At 43.3% G+C, this 20,590-nt stretch overlaps 1 protein-coding gene across 2 annotated transcripts in view; it reads right to left on the bottom strand.

Moving 5' to 3' along the window:
- The window catches only part of Zmat4 (zinc finger matrin-type 4), a 400,198-nt gene that overhangs the window by 367,663 nt on the left and 11,945 nt on the right, over nucleotides 1–20,590 (bottom strand). The window lies entirely within an intron of this gene.

Raw genomic sequence — 20,590 nt, 5'->3', positions numbered from 1 at the left:
ACACACACACACACACACACACACTCATACACTCACATGTCCACACATTTATACACATCCATTTGGCATATAAATAGGGAACAAGGTAATACTTCGTAGGCAATGCACTCGGGGCTGTGCAGCCTAATAATAGAATACATCACTACAGCATGCATGTGCCAGACAGGAATAGATGTTCTAACAATCACCCAAACGCCTCTCTTCTTCTGCTATAACTTCACAACACACCTACTTTTTCACTACCTCTACAGCTAATACTATCAGAAGGCACCATGGTCTTGACCTACATTATTATAATCACTGGCTCCCTGGACCCTCAGGTCTTCTTCTCCTCCCCTACAGTCTCTTCTTAAGTCCAGCCATAGTGACCCTGACAAACATAAATCAGGTCATATGACCTCTGTGCTCTGATCTCCCCAATAGTTTCTCATGTCTCCCCAAGAAAAAGCCAAACTCCTTACATGGTCCATGCAGGATAGGTGCCCATCTATTCTCTTTGCCTAATTGTCTCTCTACTCTTACTCCTCAGCTTCAGCCACCCTGGCCTCCTCTGCTCTGCAAACTCGCCACACACTCCACCACAGGACCTTTGCATTTGCTATTTTCTCTACTTAAAAGGCTTATCCTTAAGAATCCCACAATGTTCTTATGCACTGCCTTTCAGTCTTTTGTTCTAATGCCACGACATAGCTGGGTGGTGTTGGCTTACACCTGTAATTCTAGCTACTATGTAGGCTGAGATCTACAGATAGTGGTTCAAAGCCAGCCCAGGCAGAAAAGTCTGTAAAACTCTCATCTCCAATTAAAGCAAAAATCTCAAAGGGGAGATGTGGGGTTGAGCACTAGCCTTGAGTGACAAAAACAAGCAGGAGAGGCCCTGAGTTCAAGTGCCAGTACCAGCACATACATACATACACATACACACACACACACACACACACACACACACACAAATAAATAAGTAAATAAACAAATACCTGCCACTGTATATAGGATTCCAATACTGTCCTATGACCCTTCCCCCAGCATTCTCAAGCTCTCCTACCTGAAGCCCTACAGAATTTGCATAATCATTCTTGTGTTGTTTGTCTTCTTCAACAGACTGAAGAGTCTAAGAGGGCAGGCATTACAGTCTTCAGTTCTACCCCATAGACTAAAGGCATGTCTACCACAAATATATCAGTGTTATACTTATTGGTTAAAGAATAAACAAGTGATTTGCAAGATCTTTCCTTAAAAATGAAATAACACCTGATGCCAAGGGCTCATACCTGCAATTCTAGGTGCTCAGAAAGCTGAGATCTGAGGTTGTTCGAAGCCACCTAAACAGGAGAGTATGTGAGACTCTTATCTCCAATTAAACACTAGAAACAATGAGGTGTGGGGGGGAAGGGAGCAAGGAGGGAAGGAGAGAGGGAGGAAAGGAAGAAAAGGAGGGAGAAAGGGAGGGAGGAAAAGAAGAAAGGAAAGAAGGGAGGGAGGGAAGGCAGGTAGGCAAGCAGGAAGGAAGGAAGGAGTGAGGAAAGGAGGGAGGGAAGGAGGGAGGGAGGGAGGGAGGGAGGGAGGGAGGGAGGGAGGGAGGGAGGGAGGGACCGACCAGAAATAGAGCAGTTATGGCTCAAGTGGCAGTGACCAGGCCCTAAGATCAAGCCTCAGGACCTGCACAAAAAGGGAATATCAAAATCAAGAGACAAATGATAAAAAGACAAAAGATTCCAAAAGCAATACTTACAAAACCATTTGGTGTAAACTAACTGTACAACTCATTGGGGGACGGGGAGAGGGAGGGGGGATGAGGGAGAAGTTAAGAAGTTGAACTAGAAATGTACTCACTGTCTTACATATGAAACTGTAACCCCTCTGTACTTCATTTTGACAATAAAGGGGGAAAAATGAATAAAACAAATAATTCTACTTGGGTTTATCTGTATAAATCTCTTATGTCCAAGACAATGAACTTAAACAAAATCCAAGTGCCATGGGATATAGGAGACGAGGGGACAAAATGAATGCAGGGCACAGACGCATAGAAACCTGTATAATATGGGAAGTACAAGTTCTTCTCTCTTCCCGAAGCCCCCCAGTAACTCCAGGACTCCACATGCACAAGACACAGACAGGAACCAATGGCCCACCTCTTGGACCCATTTCATCCCAGAATTCACTCACAAATTTCAGGACACTCACTCTAGGGCACTTGTAAAGGCCCAGAAGAGCCAAGAAAGCAGAGGAAGAAAAATGATTGTGTGAGAATTATGAAGGCACAACAGGCTCCAAAGTCATCTGACCCTTCGGCCCACTTCCCCCATCTGCAAGCCAAGAGCACTCAAACCTCTGGTCCCTAAGACCTTCGGGCTTTTAGACTAAATTCTGATTTTAATAGGGATTTTGGGGTTTTTTTGACACGGTCTCACCACGTATCCCAGGCTGGCTTCAGACTTGAACTCCTGCCTCAGCCTCCCCAGCACCTGGATCGCAGGCCCTTGTAAGGCCCCACCCCTTCAGGCTCCGCCCCTGCAGGCTCCACCCTGTGCAGGCTCCACCCCCTGCGCAGGCTCCACCCCCTGCGGGAAGGTCCCCCAGGCTTTTGGAGAACCTAACATCCCACCCCCCATGGCTTGCCGCCCAGTAATGGTGTCCTTCGAGCTCTCCTCGGCACCGGTCCCTCCCCAATTCTTTTTCCCGGAAGGGAAGCCCTTCCTCGGCCATCAGGAGACACAGTCCATGTTGAGGCTCCACAGACAAAGGGAAGAAGACATCTCCTAGGCTGGTGGTGGCTCGCGCGCCTCATTGTAGCCACTCAGGAGATCTGAAGACTTGGGGTCAAAACCAGCCTGGGGAGGAAATTCTGTGAGACCCTTACCTCCAACTAACAACCACAAAGCTGGAAGCAGAGGTGTGGCTCAATGGGCCCAGGGGTGGAATTCCATCCTTGCCTGAAAAAACTAAAGGGCAGCAACCAGGCATTGGCACAAACAAAATATAAACCAAAAAAAAAAAAAGAGCAAGCTCTGAAACAGCAATTCTGCTCAAGACCCATCCAGGTTTCATCCTCTCACACACACACAAAAATCCTGCTTCCTTTATTCAGTCTATATAACACTGGGCTATATAATATATACAATGTTATTGACTGAGCATGCATAAGAGTCCCAATGAATTCTTACCAATTACCTGGTGTCCATTCGTCTCATACTGATATCTAAAGGGATTTTCCCCACATTTAAAGGTCTTTGTTTTGTTTTGTCTGTAAAGAAGGAGCATAATGCTTGGCTTTAGGAGGTCAAACAGATCTGGACTTAAACCTCAACTTGCCACTTACTGTTTCTTCTGAATTTGAATGAACTACATAGCCTCTCTCAATCTCAATTTATTTCCTATAAAAGAAGAAAATGTAAACCTTGCAAAGTTACTGTAAGAACAGAACAAGATATCCCAAAGCTCTGTTAGGTCAGGGATTTTACTTTATTCACCTTGGTGCCCAGGATAGAAATGGACACACTGTCATCAATAATGAGAAAGTGTGAGCCAATTATGTGCATAAAATTTCTTGTACTAGGCCTACAATGCTTGGTGGGTGGTAGATCATCAAAGACCAGCTATTACTGACAGTCTTGTTCTTCAGCACATTGAAGAATAATGCATGAGCACTCCGTGAAGTGCCACACATCTGACAGGTATCAGCAGGGCCAGGGCCCTCTCTGAGACTCTGCCCTCAGTAGCCCATTAGCTTTTTCTCATGAGCCTGTTCCCTAATTTTTTTTCACTACTATTCTTAGGATCTATTCAATTTCCACATTTTGGGGTTTGGGACACACCACCCAAAATATGACCACAAGAGACCAGATATACCACTCTAAAACACACTCCTTTGCATGTTTTGAGTTACTTTTTTCTTTTTTATACAGTACTATGGCTTGAACTCAGGGCCTTCTCACCATGTCTGGTACTCTACCACTTGAGCCACACCTCTGACCTGGCATTTTTACTGTTTAATTGGAGACACAGACCCATGGACCTTTCTGCCTGAGGCGGATTCAAACCTTGAGTCCCAGATCTCAACTCCTTAGTAGCTAGGATTATAGGCATGAGCCTCAGTAACCAGTTTAAGCTGTTTTCTTTTTGAGAAAATGCAAAAAATAGCTCTGAAAACAGTCCTTGTTAAAATAATAAATTCATCTCTAAAGAAAATCTATATCATTAGTAAGGCATCTGGACTAGGATGAAGGGTGCTCCAGACAACTTTGATTACCTGGGAAAATTTATTTGCATAACAAAACCATCTTTACCCATCATCCATTTCTTCCCCTCCACCCCCAGGAACCCTTAGCCTGTGTTCCTCTTGAAATTTGGATACTTTACATAAGTTTCAATCACGGACCCTTTTTCCAGTCTCATATTTTGTGAAACTCTTGTGTATATGCATATAATTAACATGTTTTTTCTCCTGATTATCTGTCTTGTGTCAATTTAATTAATAACTCAGCCTACTTAAGAAGTATATAAGAAGATGGAGGATGCCATCCTATGATAATAAAAGATAGTGAAGTAGTAATCATGAAACAACCATTCCTGATCAGTATATTGGGCAATGATGATAACCTTAGCAATCACAGGAACTATGGTATAGACTAACCCAGCTCCACTGCCCCGATGGCTGCCTACTCAGCATTTCTATCGCCATGCTCCTTATGGTATACTGCCCCTTCCTACTCTTTCCTTCACCATTTAAAAAAAAAAAAGGTTCTCAGTAAATGGCTTGATAAAGTACCTCCTGGTCAAGTCAAAATTTGTAATAAGGACTTACGAGTTACCCTTCCTAGACATATTAGCATTTCAACACAGACTAAAGCTGAACGTAAAAGGAATTCATCTCAAATTTTGGATTTTCAGGAGGAAAATGTGTGTGACATACTTTTAAAGCAGAATAAAACATTTGAAATAGAAGCAAACTTTTGCAAATTCAGTTCTGGTTGCCAGGAGCAGGTAGCTGGGGGTGGGGGGGGGGAAGTTTCTACTTAAAAGTGGAGGGCAACTTTGAAAATCCTTTAAATCAACTGATGGAGAAGCTCCTGTGTGCGGTCTCCACCTCCTCACACTCACATGTACACAGTTCCTTGAACACTCAAGCATTCACACTCACTCTCAGCAGGGAAGCCCCTTTACTGTGCAGGCAAAAGTGTTCCACAGAGAGGAATCTGCAGAGGGTGCCCACAGAGGGTGCCCCACACAGGGTGCCCACAGGGGGTACCCAGAGGATGCCCACAGGTGGGTGCCCACAGGGGGTGCCCAAAGAAGAGGCCCACAGAGGGAGCCCCAGAGAGGATGCCCACAGGGGGGCCCCACAGAGGATGCCCACAGGGGGTGCCCACAGAGGGGGCCCCACAGAGGGTGGCCACAGGGAGTGCCCACAGAGATGCCCACAGGGGATGCCCACAGAGGGGGCCCCACAGAGGATGCCCACAGAGGGGGCCCACAGAGTACCACCAAAGCTCAACAACTGGAGAAGAAGCGTTGAGAGGCTCTCCAGGTGCCAGGGGAAACATCTTTCCATCAGACCCAAGTCATGTCACAGAATGTGGCTGTTGCTAGGTAACCGTGATTCCCTCTCCCTTCCTGCTTCCCCATCCCCAGCCGCCCTCATCTCCACCTCCAGAGGAGAATAAACAACCTCGTAACTGCCACCAGTGAACTCTCAATGCTCTGCTCCTGAAAGACAGACACCTGTCAGCCGAGCCCTGTAAGGGCTGATGGGAGGGGCAGCAGGCAGAAGGCAGCCCAGTGTGTCAACTAGAGTCAGGACGGTGTAATAGCCCTCCAACAGCCCATTGCTTCATACCATCTTAGACAACCCTCAATATCTTGCAACATTTAGGGTGCTTACAATTATAAGGCAATTTCCAGAGTTAGATTTGAAATTGGGGAGAGTAGCAGTGCTGCTTGAAGTAACAAGTGGGGAGGAACTGAAGGGGTTCACTTGCAATTTTAGGTGGATGTTGTAGGATTTAAAGGGAATGTGCTATTCCACGCAGTTCTCTGCACAGTGTAAACTCCAACAATCAGCAGGGGCAACTGGCTGGACTCTCTGTGCACCAGCACAGTAGAAACCGCGGCCTCTACAATTTTAAATAAGCAGGGCTTGTCAGTACCAATGTGTCTCGGCCTCCGAAGCCTTGAGAGGTTAAAGGATCTTTTTCTATGCGAGGAGACAGATGCTTAGCCAGAAGACTCCTTCTGAGGAACAAGAAATGCTGCCTTTGGCCCATCTGAGGGATCTCCACGGTCACCGTACTGGCAACCCAAGCTCCACATCAGCCTTTCTTTGATGCACCAGCACATGTGTGCAAAGGAGATAATGCTAATGTCGCTCCTCATTCTGTCCCACTTATGAGGATTTAATGGCTCTAAGAAATAAAGTTATTTTTGAAACATTATCCAAGATGCAAATGAGTCACTGGAAGTTGTGTCTGTGACCTATCCTGGTCGCTGGGTAAGATGTTTCCAAATCAACACTAGTTCGTCTTGATAGCCCACCTCAGTACAGCAACCCTGGTTTTACAAAGAGGTGTCCATCTCTTACACTGGCCTTGGGGACTAACACATGACCCTAGAATGGTGCAAAGGTCCTTATTAGACCTTCCATCTTTTTACAGACAAGTCCTTATGGTCCTTCCAAACAAATGCTTTCTCCTTCAAGAGGTTGTTTCTGCAGTATCTCAGCAGCTAATGAGAAAGCCAGGTAGTCTAGCAACAAGGAAGACACACACGTGCGTGCACATGCACACACACACACACACACACACACACACAGAGTGTACCTGTCCCCGCTCTACTGCCACTGGAAGATACAGATAGAAAGGACACAGTCAGACAAGGTCACGTCAATAAATCCCAAGTGGTTGAGACATAGCTTCATTGAGAGTCAGGGAATGTGACCTTTAAAATACCATCAATCTGTTCATTTCATTATTTTCTACTTTTGTTGATTTTTATTATATGAATTTTACTGTGACAACCCGAGTTTGATGCTCTGTACTAGTCAGCCTTCCATCACTGTGCCAAAATACCTGAGATAAACTTGAAAAAAGATGAAAGGTTTATTTTGGTTCACAACATTAGAGATATCACTCCCTAGTTGGTTGGACTGTTGCTTTGGAGCCTATGGAGAGTCAGCACATCATGGCGGGAGGTAGAATGATGATACTCATCTCATGATCACCAGAAGTAAAACTGAGAAAGAAGTAGAGGTTTCAAGGACATCCCCAATGACCTCATGTTCTCATGAGCTCCCAACTCCTACAAGTTCCATTAACTCCCAATACAGCCACAGGCTGGTGTCCAAGCTGTTAGTGCATGGTTTTTAGGGGGACCATTATCTAAATAATGTCACCCTCAGATACTAGAAGGGAGGGGTGAGGTTGTTAATGTTGATAGAAAGAGCTAGGCCTGTAAGATTGTACAGAATTCTTACTACAGACCTACTACTCCCAGGCCCAGATTAGGAAGAAGAGATTCCAAGGCTCTGACCTACATTTTCTTAGATCTCTCCCTCCAGAATACCCTAGATACTACCCTATGGGAATGCCTGCCTGTGTTGGCAGAATTCTCACCTTTCTCCAGACTTAAGGTTTCCCAATCTAGGAGCCATTCTATACCTCCCCCCCTTCTCTAACACACACACACACACACACACACATACACACACACATACACACACACACACACACACACACACACACACACACTTCCCCAAGACCCTCTCTTCCTCAGTCTTTTGTGGTTAAGGGTGTAGTCTGATTGTGAAATCAACTCCCATAGTCAGATCTGTGCCTCAGTTTCCCTCACAGATAAATTGAGTTCATAACTGGATCTATGTCAGAGATGGGGAAGAATAGGGAAGAATGTGTCCCACTTACTACATGTTATTGTTATCATTACAGTGTAGTTTTAAGAGTCAAAATAAGTAGGTACCAGATAGGTACCAATATCTCTTTAACTGACCTTGATCATTAATGCCTTAATCTGGGCTATCAAACCTCTTGCCTGAACTGTTAAAAATAAACAAATAAAAATAAGAAAAACTTTGGTCTCCATAAATCTCAGAATCCTACCTCTTCAAATCTCTCCTCAGTGACACTTAAAGAGTGACCCAGTTAATAATTTACATTCTTCTTTAAAACCTTTAATAACCTATCTGGTACTTTGTGAAATCCAAAGTCCTTGCTATTACCTACCTAGTAGGTATCTGTATCCAAGGATGTAGCTCCACAGCTCCATTTCTGTCTGCTTGCTTCCACACCCTCCACTGTACCCCTCAGCCACCACCTCCTTAAACAAACTCTTTCGAGTCTGCTGGGTGACCCAATGCTACCTGTCTGTCACTGCTTATATACTACTTCTTCCCAAGACTAAACATCAAAAGCAAGAACTGGGTGTCTGGCATTCAGGAATTCCTTGTGCCTGGAACAACAGCTGTCCTTTCCGTTCCTGTGGAGCTGAGAATCTCCTCTTGCAGCACTAGGGCAAATGTCAAGCAATTTTCATTGCTGCTTCAACCCCACTGGGAATATTTTAACTAAGTAGACAATGTGTTTCAGCCTGGGTATGGGTTCAGCCAGATCTCTGTCTCAACAAAGTGACCTTTTGACTTAAAACCTCAGAAGTCCAGGGTCATATGTAAAGCCAAATATGTCATATGTGCGCACTCTCCCTATTCCTCATTCCCAGTCTCTCCTGAACCTAAAAGGAAGATTTAATTATCAACAGTATTATTACTGTGTTGGCATACCAATTAACACCAATTAATCATTTTCATCAGGTGTGACAATGGCTAGGAGAGAAAAGATCAGAAAATGATTTTGCCATCAAAACATCCTGTGCCCATATTGTATTCCTGGTAGATCATGAGATTAGCCACTTGAGATCAAATCCATGTCAAGACAACTCTGATCTACTGGCAGCCTGTCACTAAATCTCTGGATTGTGTCAGAAAAGCAAAGATCTCCAGCTGGAGAAGCAGCAAGATTCACAGACATGACTTAATTGATCATCGGGAAATTAACTGGTATCCTCCCATAGCAAAGATTCTTTATGACCACAACAGCCCCTGAAATATGAAGCATCTGTCAGTTATAAATTCCCCAGTCCCTCAAGAAGTAGGAAACATGAGTCACATAGCGAACCTGTTCCTAATTAGTTTCCAGTCTAGTGCGTACCACCTCAGAACTCTATTCTCCAGTTGCTCCTCTTGAGGGCATCCTTCCCACCACTAGGTTGGCAAATCCAGCCTTGCAGCTGTTCAGTCAGAGCTTCCTGTAGTAATCTTGAGTCCTTGCTTTCTCCTATGTATCACCATCTAGTCATCCAACACAAAGCTTCCAGCCACATACACAACGAGAGCACCTTCTACCACCCACACCACATCACACCAGTGCAGAAACCTCCTGATATGTCTGCCCTTCCATCTGCCCTTCCCTTCTTTTATCATCCAAACAGAATATCCAGAGAATAGTTACTGGGGAAGCTGAGATTGGGATGGACATGCTTTGAGGGCAGACTGTTCAAAAAGTTGGTGAGACTCCATTTCACTCAATAAAAAGCTGGGCATTACCAGGAACTAGTAAGTCTTGCTTATAATCATATCTGCAGTCTGAAACCTGAAGGATCAAGGTTTGAAGCCAGCCAAAGCAGAAAAGCTCATGATTCTCTTACTTCCAACTGGAGCTGTGGCTCCAGTGGCAAAGTGCTGGCTAGCCTTGAGTAAATGGCTCAGGGACAGTACCTTGACCTTGAGCTCAAAGCCCAGGACTGGCATGCACACACACACACACACACACACACACACACACACACACACACATACACACATACAAGCTGAGCATGGTAATATAAGCCTATCATCTCAGTTATGTCAAAAGTGAGAATAAGTTTATGTTCAGACATAAATTTAAGACTATTCAAAAAGTAACTAAAAATATAAAAGAAGCTGGGGACATGGCTTAAGTGACAGAGTACCTCTTCAGAGAAAAAAGAATCTAAGTTAACTCCAGGAACAGAGAAAGAGAGAAAGAGAGAGAGAGAGAGAGAGAGAGAGAGAGAGAGAGAGAGAGAGAGACATCATATGATATCATTCTTCTGCTCAAAGTCCTATAATTCTTAAAATGGCCTGGAAAACTCCATGTGATTACTTCTTCAGCTTTATCCCCTTTCTCTCTTCCTTCTTTGTATTCTCCTGTAACAAGGATGACCTGCTTGTTCCCTGAACTCATCAAGCACACTTCTACCTTTAGGCCTTTGCACACCCATCATTATATTTAGGAGGCTGAGTGAAAGACCATTCTATTTCAAATGGCAACCCAATGCCATGCTCCTTCATCAGTGTTCTGTGTCCCATTCTCCTGCTCTCTTTCTCTTTCACAGCAGTTATTATCTTCTCACAGTTCATGTAGAATGTAAGCTTCATGAAAGCAGACACCTTGTTCATTGATTTACCCAAAGCACAGATAATATTGCCTGTTAGCTAACAAGTTGCTTAACCAATCTAGTCAGTAGTAAAAACAATCAAAGAAATGACTGGGGACATCCATTAGAGCCATGGACAGGAGGGGTGGAGATCAGAAAAGTCTGTATAGGACGTAATATGGAATATGGACCAAGAAATGAGGCATCCTGCAGAGATAGAGAGTATTCGAAGATGGGGGATTGATCCTAGTTCATAGGGCTGGGTTTCCTATAGAGATACACAATGGCAAGTGGAGAACTGAGGTAAGCATGGAGATGGGAGGCCCAGCCTGAGAGCAAGGAACGGACTTGACACTGAGGATGGCACTTACCAGTGATGTTTGATGAGTTTGGGGGCTTGGAGTTTCAGTCACTTGGGTTCCACAAAGCCACGAACTGGGACTGTTCTGCAAAATACCATCCATCCTTACAGACTGCTGGCCAAGAGGACTCAGGCTGTTCTCCACACCAGCCTGTTTAGGGGCCTCGGTTCACATCACCTTTCAGGATGGGCCTTTCCTTTCAGCCTGTCTCCTACTTCCTAAAGACTAATAAAGCCTAGTTGAGTCCCTCTGCAACTTTATCTAATTACCACCCAGCACCACTCTTTATCTCTCTGGGACATGTTCTTGACGCTCCACTGAACACCCATTCTCTGCCATCAGGCCATTGGGTAGATATCTATCTCATTCACATGGTGTACAAGGTGTGCACAAGGCCAATTAGTTACTTGGGTTTCTTAAGGCTTTGACTCAGTCTAAGCACCCAAAAGCGTCTGTTAAAACACATGTGCCAAAGCCAGGCACCACACCTGTAATCCTGCTCAGGACTCTGAGATCTGAAGATTGTGGTTCAAAGCCAGCCAAGCAGAAAAGTCCCTGTGAGACTCATCTCCAATTAACCACTCAAAAAATGAAGTGGAGCAGTGGCTCAAAGTGGTAGAGCACTGGCCTTGAGCAAAAGAGCTCAGAGACAGTGCCTAGACTCTGAATTCAAGCCCCCAAACCAACAATAACAACAACAAAACTTGTGCCAAGTGTTCTTCCCTGGACAACCAGGCAGACCCAGAACATATCTCAAACAATGTCACTCATTACTCCTACTTACCCATTGGGTGTTTTCTTGAAGAAAAGAACCTTTGGGGAAAGTGAGAATTTAATTCTGGGCTCCACTAAAAGTGGTAGCAAAAGTCGTGGAAAAAAGTCTCCATTTATTCATTCGCTAACACCTGGATAAAATGCACACCTGCAAACTCCAGAGCAGGATGGAATGCCAGCATTTGCTTTAAATCATTCCTACTGAAACCTTTTTCTCTTAACTGTGGGTTTTGGGGTTTTTTGGTCTTTTCATTTTTGGTACTGGGGATTGAACTTAGGACATTGCACTTTCTAGGCAAGCACTCTGCCACTGAGCTATATCACAACCCTCTGATGACATTCTTCGCAGAGATAGGAAAATCAATCCCAAAATTCATAAAGAAGCACAAAAGACCTCAAATAGCCAAAGCAATCCTGACCAGAAAGAGCAACAGCAACACTGGAGGTATCACAATGCCCAACTTTACACTACACAACTATAGTAACAAAAACAGCATGACACTGGCACAAAAGCAGATATAAAAACCAATGGAACAGAATATAAGACCTAGAAATAAACCCACACAGTTACAACAGTGAGCTTATTTTTGAAAAAGGTACCAAAAACAGATTGGGGAAAAGACAGTTTCTTCAACAAATGTGCTGTGAAAACTGGATAGCCCAAGTAGACTGAAACTTGATTCCTGTCTCTTACCCTGTAGTAATACCAACTCAAAAGGAATGAAAGACTTTAAGACCTGAAACTTTGAAATTACTACAGGAAATATGGGGAAAACAGTAGAAAACATAGACATAGGCAATAATTTCTTGATTAGAACTTTAATAGCTCAGCAAGTAAGAGAAAGGATTGATAAATGAGAGTGTACTGAAGTAAAAGGCTCCTGCACTGTGAAGGAAATAGTAGCTAGAGTGAAGAAACAATCTACAGAATGGGAGAACATCGTTATCAGCTATAAGTTTGGCAAAGGATTAATAACCAGAATATACAGGGAACTCCAAAAACTGAATACCCAGGAAGTACAGCTCTGGCTCAAGTGGTAGAGCACAAGCTTTGAGCAAAAGATCCCAGGGACAGTGCCCAGGCCCTGCATTCAAGTTTCTTGGCCAACAACAACAACAAACCAAAGACCTGGATGGACACTGATGATTCATACCTATAACCCTGGCTACTCAGAAGGCTGAGATTTGAGGACTGAAGTTGGAAGCCAGCCCAGCAGGAAAGTCAGTGAGATACTTATTTCCAATTAACCACCAAAAAGCTGAAAATGGGGCTCTATGTCCAAAGTGGTAAAGGGTTCGCCTTGAGCAAAAAGCTCAAGGACAGTGCCCAGGCCCTGAGTTCAAGCCCCAGGAACAGCAACAAAACAAAAACCAAAAAACTGAAATCCTAAAATATCAACAGCCCAATTAATAAATGGGCAAGTGAACAAATAGACTGAACAGGCAACTCTCAAAAGAAGAAGTACAAGTGGCTTATAAATATATTTAAAACTTTTCAACATCCCTGGCCCCATAAAGGAAATGAAAATCAAAATGACATTGAGAGTTCAAGTTACTTCATTCAGCATTGCTGTCATCAAAACCACAAACAATAAAAATACTGTCAAGGATGTGGGCAAAGAATACTCTTACACTGTTGGTAGGAATTAAATTTCTTCAAGCACTACGTAAATGCCTCAACATTAAAAAAAAAAAACAAAAACCTACAAATAGAACTACCATGTGACCCTGTGATACCACCCTTAGGCAAGTCAGGATATAATAGAAACACACACCATGTGTATTGCAGCTCTATTCACAGAAGCCGAACTTTGAAAGCGGCCTAAATATTGTACAGCCCGTGAATGGATAAAGAAAATGTGATGTATATAAACAATCAAGTATTATTGATCCATAAAGAACTATGAAATTATATCATTTGCAGGAAAATAGATAGAATTAGAGAACGTTTTGTTAAGAGAATTAAGTCATATTCAGAAGGACAAAGGCTGAATGTTTTCTCCCATATGTGAAATCTAGTCCTAAAAGTTATACACATATATATGTGCATTGTGTGTATGAATATATATGTATATATTACATATAGAAAGAGAGAACTTGTGGTTATAATTGTTGAAGATACTTGGAAGCACATGGGACAATGGGAAAAGGAGGACAGGGAAGAGAATACTTAAAATACACTGGGCCAAGGTATGAAGATGGCATCAGGAAACTCACTGAAAGCTGACTAACGCATAATATGTGCAAGTGTGAAGTGCCATGGTGCCACACTTTTGCGCAATTAATATCCACTAAAGAAAATAAATAACTGGATTGTATAATAGGTTCTATTGTGGTAGCTATCTGGTCACTGCCCTTGTAGAACCCCAGGAATTTCAGAATTTCCCTTCAGGAAGCCCAGTGTGATTAATTGCTGATAAAGCTGACCCCCCCCCAGCCCCCAGGCTAGGTGTGAATTCTGAAGACAGGAACTAATTTAGTTTAGTTCTCCACTGTGCCTGGGCATAGCAGATTCTTAGGAAAGTCTCTTAGTTTTCTGCTGCTGCCAAATGCTTTTGAACAGCATTTTACCTAAGGGGAAAAAAAACATAAATGGGTTTGAATAGGTTTTGTTTATATTTAAACATATAACTACAACTACGTGTGTGTGTGTGTGTGTGTGTGTGTGTGTGTGTGTGTGTGTTGCCTGTAGGGAGAGGGAGGGGGAGAGGAAGAAGTTGAAGAGGGAGAGGGAAAGACTTTTCCCCCAAGTCTTTCAGTGAGTGGCAAGAAAAAAATCAGCATTGTGCCAGCATTATAGCTGATGTTGGGTACTATTTATAGAGCGAGCCCTGGTCATGTCAGAGCTTTAAGAAGCAAAACATCTGGGTGCATTCCCAAGCGGAAATGAAGAGCCCAAGTCACAACACACTCCACACAAGAAAGCTTCCTACTGACAAAGTTACAATTTCCACTTACTAAACATTATCCCCAGCCTCTGGTATCTCAAGGAACCTCTTTCTGGTATCCAGAATATGGACAGAATAACATTGTATTTTCAATCCAGTTTCTGAGGTGAATAAATGAATTGCTAGTAGATGACAGAAAATGCACCCAGCTCCTCAGTGAAGGGTCTCTATGGTCATTAGGTCATCAATCAGGGGAGGTGGGTCTCCTTGAATAGGAGGTTCCTGGACTGGAAGCAAGGTTAAGGCCCCAGGCTGTTCTCCAGCTCTTCTGTGAAGGCAGGTGCCCACCTCCCCATTTTGTGTCTCATCTTGCAGAAATGTTTAAGAATAATTATTTTGGGGCTGGGGATATAGCCTAGTGGCAAGAGTGCCTGCCTCGGATACACGAGGCCCTAGGTTCGATTCCCCAGCACCACATATACAGAAAACGGCCAGAAGCGGCGCTGTGGCTCAAGTGGCAGAGTGCTAGCCTTGAGCGGGAAGAAGCCAGGGACAGTGCTCAGGCCCTGAGTCCAAGGCCCAGGACTGGCCAAAAAAAAAAAAAAAAGAATAATTATTTTAATATTTAAATTTATAGAGCTCTTAGGACTTTGACATTAAAAAGGTAAAAATAGAAAAAGACAGACAGACAGGAAGGGAGGAGGGAGGGAAAGGAGGGAGAGAAAGGAGGGAGAAGATATAGGAAGGAAAGAAATAACTATTTCTACAATATTTTGCAGACCTAAGGCAAATGCCCCACTTTTAGCAAAACCTATGCCTCTGTGCGTGTGTGTGTGTGTGTCTGTGTGTAATAATCATGATTTTTTTTTCAGAATACATAGGCAAGAACCAAGTTGTCCAACTTTGCAAAAAGAGCAAGCTCTAGAAAGGTCATGGCTTCTGTTTTATTCAACAGGAGACAAGGCAGCATGCAGCCAGGCCCGGCAAGCTCCAGGTCCTCCAGATACCTCTCTGTAAAGAAGGCCTCTGTTGGGCAGTGCACTCCATTGGTTCACCTATCATACTCAAGGACTTACTCCTCCTCACTACGAAAGTGCACTAGGCGAGCCCCATCTGTGATTAGCTCTCCCTGGGTGCACTGTTCCCTGGGAGGCACCCATGTAGCGTCCAAGTCTGCGCCGAGTGTTTCCCTACAGCATCCTGCATCTCCAGCCCCCATGTTCTATTAGCATTGCGTAGGCATGGCTGCTTTTATGTTTTCTAAACCTCTTCCTGGCTTGTCAGGGACAAGCAGAAGGAGAGGGGCAGGGTTCCTAGCCTGGTTGTGGCTTTGGTAGTGACTTACATGCAGGGAGTCTGTCATCTCTGTAGCTGCTGAAAGCGAATGGATTCCCAGCAGAGAGCAGCTGGGGGCAGGCTGGGCGCTGAGCTGGGCCCTGTCTCCACATCATACCACTCCTATCTACACACTGCAAACTGTTCCTATTCCCAGAACATTTAGTTCTTCCATATGGGTCAGAGAGGAGTAAGAGGTGACCCACGCAAAGCCAGGTTGGCAAGAAAGCTGAACCTACGGAATAAATCTCACTTTCCTAGAATAAGAAGCTAACACACCCTGAGGTCATTGAATCTCCTTCTCTTTATCTATAATTTTTATCATTTGTCTTATAAAAATCAATAAAAGGTCACAATAAAATATTGGAAGCTACAAGATAAAAATAAGAAAAACAAAAATCACCCATAATCTTAAATACAGAGCAAAACTGGATTAACATTTTGGATTTTATTCATAATAATGCACACATGCACATTAAGAAAATATTTACTTACAGCTTCATGAGCATTGTCTCAAGTCATTAGCGTTCTCCCAACAGTACTGTAAGATGACCGACTACTCCACTGCCTGGAAATCACACAATTAACTTCCTTGCTGCATTCCCTTCTTGGGTGTGTATGAGTGCTGGGTTCAGCTTTTCAGAAGACAAGGACCACTTGTAGGGATTGATATTTTGCACATGTATTTCCGCATAATTCTGATTAGTTCCCCAGGATGGAATCCCAAAAGTAAGTCAAAAGGCAGAGAAATCCGCAAAAGTCAGTTTTCCAGAAAGATTGCAGAAAGGCCAGTTTCAGGAATGTCACTGTTAATTTCCAATCACTTCATGTCTAAAAAAATGACATCTCAGCGCCATCTCAATTAGCCTCTTTATTCTTGTGACTGTTGGACTTGCTGTTGGTGATAGTGCCTTACTTGTATCCCCCCACTATATGGTGTACACAGCTGTGTACACAGCAGGCCCCCCTTATCCTCATTTTAGAGGAACAACAAAACCTGAATACAGCAAGCAACATGCCCAAGGTCAAACAACTCATCACAAGCCAGGACTCCAATTCCACTTCCTCCAAATTATGACAGTATACTGATTACTCATAAGGACAAACACATTACCATGTGGAAAACACATAAAGATGTAGGAGATGGAACCCTCAGAGGAAATGCTATGGGACCAATGGATCGAAGTCAGTGATGAAACTCAATTTCACAGAACCCACTCTATCTGAACGTCCCTTCCTATGCCTGTGAAGGTGGAAAAGGAAGACAAAGTGTTCTCTTTCCACAGACACGGGGACAACTTAAGATCAATGGGCATGCGGGAACTTCCGTGCTTTGAAATCACCTGCATGCCTAAGAATTTTTTAATTCTATTTTTATTTTTTGATTGAACTCAGGGGCCTGAGCACTGTCCTTGGCTTCTTTTTTGCTCAAGGATAATACTCTGCCATTTGAGCCATAGTACCACTTCTGCCTTTTTCTATATATGTGGTACTGAGGACTCAAACCCAGGGCTTCATGAATATGAGGCAAGCACTCTACCACTGGGCTATATTCCCAGCCCTTGTCTAAGAATTTGTGCCACATAAAAGTTCTGAAGCAACAAAAACCAGCTTTGTAGTTCACTCATAAACTCACAACTGATCATTTGCTTGATGCAGCTCAGGTTAGGGAAATGGATAAATGTTTCCCACAAATCACTTGATTAGTATGAGAGATCTATGCTCCTGCTGTTCTAAGCATTGCAGGCATTTTGGGTTCCCTTTAAATTTATCTCAATATTATGGTTCTTGCAGCTTCCAGGGTTTCCTCCCTAGGATTTATTGTTTTTTAAGGTGCTACACTACTTGGCAGTATTACTTCATTCCTGGCTAGTATTTTTCTTCCAAAAACAGGCAAAAACCTTGACCACTGATACATGGAGAGGCAATGTGCTTGAGCTTTGGATCCCCAACTCACTTTACACTGATACAGTTTTTTAGCAAGAAGCAGATCCCATGGAATCCATGACTATGGCCCACTAGCTCAAAGAATCACTAAAGGGAAAACTTCTCCCAACCCTTCGCCCCTCTTTTATTATTGACCATAGACCATCAGCACTTTCTGTATGGCCAGGGTGAACACGTCCCATCTAAGGCTCCAATCAGCCTCTACAATAAACCTGTGAGACTCAGCAAGAGCTGTAGTGATGGGAAAGACGTCTTAGAGTAACTACATAGAATATTTGAGTCAGGTCTGTGACATTACCTGCACCTACACCACTGTGCACTCCTAGTCTCAAAAGACCTCCAGGAATACGATTTAGTGAAAAGATGGGTATTTCCTCTTTGGTTATGCTTGAACCACAAAATGGTTATTGCCTTTTTCATTTCTACAGAGATTTCACTTTTGACGACAGTGCATAAGCCCTCTTTTTGCCCAAGAGATACCTTCCCTAAAAACTGACATAGGCAGTACAGCATGCTTCATATCTACCACACTTCTACATAAAAGCTATCCTCTTCCTGGATTGTACTGACAAGACATTGATAGATGTCAGCTCACTCTTTCAGAAGCTTCCTGGGCAAATCCTCACCCCCACTCACTACCCTTACAAAAGCCAGGGGCAATATTTTTTGCTAAGTGTGGGATCCTAAGACTGCCCCAAGTCATTAAAACTTCACGTGTTCCCAGTCTGTTTTCCATTTTCTTTTTTCTATAAACATCTAAATAGACTAGGAAAGTGCTCTGTTTCTTCGCAGTTATACCAGAACTTCTCTTTTCCCAGACTCTCTGAATTGTACATCTGAAGTGTCTTGTCTTGGTCTATTCTTTTCTCTCTTGCTCCTAGATATTAACAAGAAAGATAGCAGAGGACCTATCCTAGCTTTTGTCTCAGTATGCCCCAATCTCCCCAGAATATTTTCTTTCTTCCTTTTTCTTTTTTTGTTGTGCCAGTCGTGGGGCTTGAACTCAGGTCCTGGGCACTGTCCCTGAGCTTTTTGCTCAAGGCTATACCCTATTACTTGAGCTGCAGCTCCACCTCTAGCTTTTTGGTGATTAACTGGAGTTAAGATTCTCATCGACCTTCCTGGCTAGGCGGCCTTCACACTTCTTAGGATCTCAGCCTCTTGAATATCTAGGATGACAGGTGTGAGACACCAGCACCCATCTCCCAAGAAATTCTTAAGGTCACATTTTGGAAGGTAATGTGTACCTTGTTGCCTCCTGTCTGATAGGAAGATATTGGAGAAGGATGAGAAGAAAAAAGAAAAGAAAGGGGAAGAAGAAGTAGGAAGAGGCAGAGGATGAGGAAGAGGAGAAATAGGCAAGGTCTTTGGAGAGGGGTGGGGATGTATGTCCTCTAAGTTTTCCCTAAGTCCAGGCCAGTGAGTGGACTTTGTGGCTCTTCGCTTGTGTGATATCTGAGAATCATCATTTGTAATTATAGATGGACAATTGTCTTTGTTTCTTTTTTTTAAGCAGTACTGGAGGTGTAACAACTCCAGATTTCAAACAATCCTTCAGAGCTATAATAATAAAAACAGCTGGGTAATGGCACATAAATAGGCCCAAGAGCCAATGGAACAGAATAGCCGATCCAGAAATAAGCCCACAGACCGATAGGTATCTAATATTTGCTAAAGGAGTAAAAAATATAGGATGGAAAAAATCCTCTTCAACAAATGATATTGGGAAAATTGGATGTCCATATGCAAAAAGCTGAAACTAGATCCCTATCTTTCACCTGTAGTAGTATCAAGTCAAAATGGATCAAAGGCCTCATTGTAGGACTTGAAACCACTGCAGGAAGGAATGGGAGAAATGAGTAAAGTTCCAGGCCTCAGCACATCAAAGGACAAATGGGCTGCATCAAAATTAGAAGTTTCTGCATGACAAAGAACTTAGTTAACAAGATAAAAAGACAGCTTACAGAGTGGGAGAAGAGCTTTGCTACCCATACATCAGAAAATGGCCTCATATTCAGAATATAAAGCTCAAGCAACTAAACCCTCAAAGAGTCAACAATCCAATTAATAAATGGACAAATGAGCTAAACAGAGCCTTCTCAGAAGAACAAGTAAAATTGGCCAATAGATACATGAAGAAATGCTTAACATTTCTGAAAATGCAAATCAAAAGAAAACATATTCCATCTAACCCCTTAAAATGCCCACCATCAAGAATACAAACAAATTTTATTTCTGTTAATCATATAAAAGTCATTTCAGTAGGTAGCCCCAGAAATCCACAAAACATTTTTGAGGGCTCTCCATCCATGGCCTCATCTTGCCCTTATTAATTCACTCATAACTCTTCAGGATTTACAGAGCCACCTTTCAGTATAAAAGACCAAATGACAGTAGAAGTGCCAGCCCTTACAATTCGATTGAGAGAATGAGAACATTTCTGTCATTATCTCTTTCCTCTCTCTGTGTGCTGGGGACATCTATTTCATGGCCAAGCTCAAGCTCCTCCACCTCTTTTCTGAAAGGTCTCGATCTTATTTCCTATATCACTTAGAAAACAAGGCAACACAAAGAGAGTTCCCATCTGACCCTCCTCAGCCTCCATAACCACCCACCCAACAGCCTCTGCCCTCCTTTTCTTGGTGGGTAAGAGGTAAACAAAGGCCATGCTTGGTGGAATTCCATGGGAGGCATTTTTACCTCTGGTCCTTGTATCGTTTTGATGTCCTATCCATGGCATCATTTCCATTCATATACACACCATCTGCCATTGTCCTCATTTTTGAAGAAGTGCTTGCTTTGATCCTACATCCTTCTATGGTT

This window comes from Perognathus longimembris, chromosome 21 (genome assembly GCF_023159225.1).
Source record: "Perognathus longimembris pacificus isolate PPM17 chromosome 21, ASM2315922v1, whole genome shotgun sequence".
In the NCBI taxonomy this organism is placed as follows: domain Eukaryota; kingdom Metazoa; phylum Chordata; class Mammalia; order Rodentia; family Heteromyidae; genus Perognathus; species Perognathus longimembris.
This window is presented reverse-complemented; position numbering and strand designations above follow the sequence as displayed.